Source organism: Aspergillus fischeri, genomic scaffold (genome assembly GCF_000149645.3).
Source record: "Aspergillus fischeri NRRL 181 1099437636247 genomic scaffold, whole genome shotgun sequence".
Classification (NCBI taxonomy): domain Eukaryota; kingdom Fungi; phylum Ascomycota; class Eurotiomycetes; order Eurotiales; family Aspergillaceae; genus Aspergillus; species Aspergillus fischeri.
In genome coordinates this window covers 1,508,234-1,514,217 of record NW_001509772.1, presented here as the reverse complement: position 1 = coordinate 1,514,217, position 5,984 = coordinate 1,508,234, and the positions used below count along the sequence as shown (strand labels likewise).

Here is a 5,984-nt window from a genome sequence, read left to right as displayed (position 1 = left end):
GAAAGGACATTAACGCAATATAGCTAGCAGAAATATTCTATAAGAAGGTTATTCTACTACTAGGCATACTAGAGAACCTTATATTAGATAGAGGCAGCCTATTTACTAGCATATTCTAATTAACTCTCTACTACTGCCTAAGAGTATATAGAAGACTATTAATAGCCTTTCACCCATAGACTAATAGGTAGATAGAATGCATAAACCAGGTCCTAGAGTATTATCTATAAGTATATATTAGCTAGATATAAGATGACTAGACTAGATAGCTGCTAATAGTGTAGTTTATCTATAATAATATAACACATAGTGTACTAGATATATTACTATACTTTATACTTATGGGTTTTAAGGCAAACCTATAGATTAATATACCAGCCCTAGAAGATATAAAGGCATCTACTATAGTAGATAGAGTAATAGAACTAGGTAAGAATTAGATAAAACTATATATCCTACTTATAAAGTTAAAAGAGTAGATAAAGAAGTAGTATAATAAGAAATATACTAAGATATTACTAAATATCAAGGACTATATTATACTAAGAGTAAAGAATATCACTATCTTAAGACTAAACCAGAAGCTTATAAGTAGATTACTTAGTCTATTCTAGATTATAGAGAAATAGGGAAAATAAGTATATAGACTATACTTACTAAAATTATAGAAGATATATAATATATTCTATATATTACTACTTAAGCTCTATAAAGGAAATACTAAGTAAGCATTACACCTAGGACCTATAATTATTAAGGATAGTAAAGAATAAGAGATAGATACTATCCTAAGATATTAAAAAGTATATAATAAAGATTAGTACCTTATCTATTAGTATAGATAGGAAGATAAGTATAATATATAGGAATCTTATAAGTATATTAAAGATACTAAAGCCTATGAGTAGTTTATAAAGTCTATAAGCTAGAGTAGATAGTTAAATAAGAGAACTTCTTTAATTAAAAGGCCTAAAGACTATACTTATAGTATAAATAAGAAATAATATAATAGCTTAACCCCTAAAGGGGGAGTAAAATATAAGCTATATAATATAGTTAGCCTAGTACTAGTATAGCTAGAAGAATATAGACCCTACTTATCTAAAGAAAAACTAAACTATAGCAGCCTAAATACCTATAGAAGTAGGTATAGATATTAGAGACCCTGGTACTAATATAAATAGGGGGGTTAGAGAAGTAGCAGTAGTAATAGACACTAATATAGGGAGGGCCCTATATAGTAGAGGACTATTACTTATAGTAATCTAGGTCTAGAAAGCCTAAGCTATATAAGTAATAGCCTTAAGAGTAAGACCTATAATATATAAATATATGACCTCTAAGACTACTTAGGTAGTAATAATAGTATTAGTCTTAGTAAGTATACTAGTAGGGAACTTTAAAAGAAGAGTAAAATTAGTATCTATAATAAGAATAAAGTATAAGAGAAATATACTAACTAATAAGGCTAATAAAGAGCCTAATAATAGAGGTACTTAGCCCTATTCTATATATAGCTATTATAGAATAGTAATAGCACCCCCCACCCTAGCTAGGTGCCTAGAGGCACTAGTAATAATGCTCTATAGTAGGAGCATAGCCTAGACTAAGAAGGGGGGGCGCCCCCCTAGCTATAAGATATACTATATCTATAACTAGCATGAGTAGCAGCACACCTATAACTAGGAGGGTAACCCCAGTAGCCATAAACCAGAGTAGGAGGAGTAGTAGTAGTAGTAGTAGTAGTAGGAGTAGTAGTATAATAGCTAGTATAAGTATAACAGGTAGTAGAGCTATAAGAATAAGTAGTAGCTATATTTCTATATATAAAGTTAGTATTTATCTAAATTCCAGTAAATATAGCAAGGGATTTAATATGTTTATAAGCTAACAGGACTAATAGCTATTAATATAGAAAAGAAATAAAGGATATATACCTAGAAGAGCATTAAATTAAAGGAAACAATGTAAATAAAGCTGCAGGGAGCAAAGAGAATAAAGGAAATAAGCTAACTATTATAGATATTATAGGGATCCTAGCTAAAATAAAGATAAAGACCACAGAATATTAGAATCCTCTATAAAATAAAGAGCAGACACGCCCCTGCTTAAGAAATAATAAAATAATAAGAAAGGAAACCTCTAAATAATAACTAGAAGCTATCTCTATACTAGGAGCTGTGTATGCTTTATTAAAAGTAACTATATAATTATACTAATATAAGTAAATTATATTAACTTATAATAGGAGAACTAGCAACCGCGTATGCTTATAGAAAGAAGGAGATATAGATCTTATAATTATAAAGATAATTATATAAATAATAAAGAAGTATATAGTAAAGGAGAATAAGAAAGATTACTTATAGATAATAAACTTAATATTACTAGAGAGGGAGAAGAAGGAGAAGAAAATACCTATATATCTATAAAGCTAGAAGTATTCATAGCTATAGCATTAAGCTAAGTAAGTAATAAGTAAAGCTATTTAAATATATTTACTATAGGTAGGATAATAAGATTAAACCACTATATAATATTATTCATAGAAATAAGTAATACTCTAATTAATAATAATATCACTAGCCTATACTAGTAAAAGTAATAGAGTAATAGTAATATCTACTATTTAGTCTGACTAATAAGAACATGTAGTTTATATAATTAAAAGAGGTATTATAATTAACCTCTAGCTGTAGGGACACAGCATATAAAGAGGGGAGATAACTATTAGATATAGAGAATATATATATAGCAAACTATAGGTAGTTATATAAGTAGTACATGACCTACAGAGATATTATCTCTACTAAGGTGTGGGAGATGCTTGCACCTTAGTAATTAGTTTAACTATAAAGGCATTGCTACTACCATGCTATCTACCACATAATAGAGAGCATTCTATAAGTGCTCTCACACTAAACCTATAACTAGTATTAGTATATCTATATTAGGAAACTTAGGTACTATAGATAGTACTACTATAATCTTTATAATATTAAGATCTAATATATAGTACTTATTAGGTATAAATAGGAATAAACTATAGGCTAGGCCTTATACTACTTACTAAGCTATCTTAACCTATTTTTTAATAATAATAAGAATATCAGGATCTTTTTTATTCTTAGGTATATAGCCTATAGTTAAGTTATCGAATAGTAGTATTAAAGTATTTATTATATAAGTCTCCTTCTAGTTTATATGCTATTTAGTAGGTATGAATAGTAATTATAACTTATTCTATAAAAATCTGAAAAAGATTATAGTTTAGTATTAGTAATTATTAAAGATAGGTATTCTAAGTATAACTTATTCTATAGAAAATCTAAAAAATTTATAGTAGGGTGTGGTGGCTTAAGCTTAAGTAATAATTTTAGATATATTAGTATTTCTAGAGTATCCTCTAGTAATTTAGGGATGCTCTTTAAAGGTATAGAAAATATAGATAAGGTATAATTTAGGAAAAGAGAATAATATAGTCATAGCTATAGGAATGTGTATGTAGGTAAAATATTTACTAGTAACTTAATAATCTTATCTAGTAATAATAATAGTTTAATATATTACTCTATAGGAGACATATAGCATGTAAAGTAATATAGGAGTATAAGATATATAGTATATAAAGTAATATAGGAGATAATATAAGAGATATACAGAGTAAATAAAATTATAGTAGTAAAAGAGAGGTTAAAGAAAGGGTAATAATAGATATAGTAAGTATTACTTATTATTAAAATAATATATAGGTAATAAATAGCACAGTGAATAGTAATAATATAAAGACTATAATATAAAGAAAAAATAAGTAACTAAATATAAAGAAAAGTAACTAAATATAGATATTTTTAAAGCTTTAATTTATATTACTAGATAAGTTCCTATATATTATCTAGCTAGGTTAATACTACCTACTAATTCTATTTATTCCTATAGCCTTTCTACTTAATAAGATATTTAATTTTCTATTTATCCTTTTTACCCTTCATAGGAAGTTTTTATTTAGTAATAATCTTTTTAAGCTTATAGGACCAATACTTATTAATATTACTATTAATATAAATAGGGCTAAGTTCTTCTAATTTATAATTAAAAGGATTACTATTATAGTATTTCTCTAAATAAATAATAGAAATAACTAGATATAACTTCTAATCCTTTAGAAAATTAAGTTTATATACTAATAGGCTAACCCTTTCTAGTACTATAAAAAGACTTATATACTAATTACTAAGCTTCTATCTAAGGGTTAACTATATTATATATTCTATATAGAGATTTAATAGGACCTTATTATTTTTATAAAAAGTATATAGTATATATTATTTATTATAATATTCTTTTATTACTATTATAGTAAAATATAAGGCTTCTACTACTAATATCTAATATATAAAGGATTATTTAGTAGGGCCTAATAATATAATATTTAATAATATAAGGAGGTTTATACTATATATAAGCTTATATAGTATTACTTATATAGAAGTATTTCTTATAGTATTAAAAACTCTCTATAGCTTTAGTAGAACTAGGGGCTAATTAGTTAGCCTATTAAGTAATATAATAAAGTAATAAAGGAAAATTTTAATTATCTAATTAGTATATTTACTTTATTTATTAGTCTAGATATAATATACTATTAAATAATACTATTTAATCTTAAGCATTTTTATTAGGTTTATATAGATTTTAGAGATAAACTTTAGGTCTTTATTAGAAATAATAACTCTTAGCAGGCCCTAGTCTCCCTTATTAAAAGTAGTAAGTAGTATATTAGCCTATTATTAGGCTTTCTACTTAGTATATCCTAGGATTACTATTCTTTATTTAGTGAATTTATTAGTAATAGATATTAGGACATTAAATAAGCTAGTATCTAGTAAAGTAACTATAATATTAATTATAATTATATAGAAAGAAATTACTAATATAATAATTAGCTATAGGGTACTATATAGCTAGTGCCTTCTTATCTATTTTTTCTAATATTTAGGGTAATAATATATGTATTACTTTACCTAATATTATATATAATTAAAAATTAAACTATTAAGTAATTCTAGCATTCTATTAAAACCTAGATAGCTATTCTTATTATATATAATATATAATATCTTATAAAGTAAGGAATAAGGTATATAAAGGAATCTATCTTTTATATATAATAAGTAATTATTTATATAATATAGTAAAGTAACTAGTACTTAGGATTTAGAGTTTATATTAATTATTTATATAACCCTTAACTATTTATAATCTATTAGATATCCTTTAATTATCTAATTCTTAAAGTCATCTAACAAAGTAACCCTAATAATTATAGGTTATAATTATCCTAGTAAATTACTATAGAAAGTATAACTAAATAAGATATTAAGAAGATTAGTCTTAAGTATAGCTAGATCTAATTTATCTTTTATAAATAAGGGTAAATAAGATAGTATATCTAGGATAATATATATCATTCTGGCTTATAATATACTATTAAATTTAGGAAAAGCTATATATATTAGGATACTTAGACTAAGTATAAATTAAGCTTATTTATAGAAGATATTAATAGGCTAGTTTATTAAGTAATATTAATAGTTATAAAATAATTAGTATATAGATATACTCCTACTTTAGATACCTTAATTATATACTAGATTTTTTATAATACCTAAATAACTCTAGATACTTCTAACTTAGTTAGCTAATAGTTCTTTTCTATAAGTATTAATACTCTGCTTAAAAATATGATTAGTAATACTATATCTTATAAAGAGGCCTTTAAATAGTCCTAATTTAATATAAATATAGGATTGCCTAGTATATCCTACTTAATATAAAAAATTATTACACTATGGCCTTAATATTTAGATAAGTTAATATTTATATATAATAGTAGTTCTATATTTTAGTAGATAAGTATTAATAGGTTCTTAAAATAGCTTTATAGATAATTAAAGCTCTCTCTTTCTTTATTTATAATATTA

The 5,984-nt window shown here is 24.3% G+C and overlaps 6 annotated features.

Moving 5' to 3' along the window:
• Nucleotides 1-347: part of a mobile genetic element that runs on past the window's edge.
• A 1,367-nt stretch (nucleotides 348-1,714) lies between these two features.
• Nucleotides 1,715-1,758: a microsatellite.
• Nucleotides 1,715-1,760: a microsatellite.
• Nucleotides 1,725-1,760: a microsatellite.
• A 1,823-nt stretch (nucleotides 1,761-3,583) lies between these two features.
• Nucleotides 3,584-3,639: a microsatellite.
• A 98-nt stretch (nucleotides 3,640-3,737) lies between these two features.
• Nucleotides 3,738-3,842: a microsatellite.
• Between the last annotated feature and the right edge of the window lie 2,142 nt (nucleotides 3,843-5,984).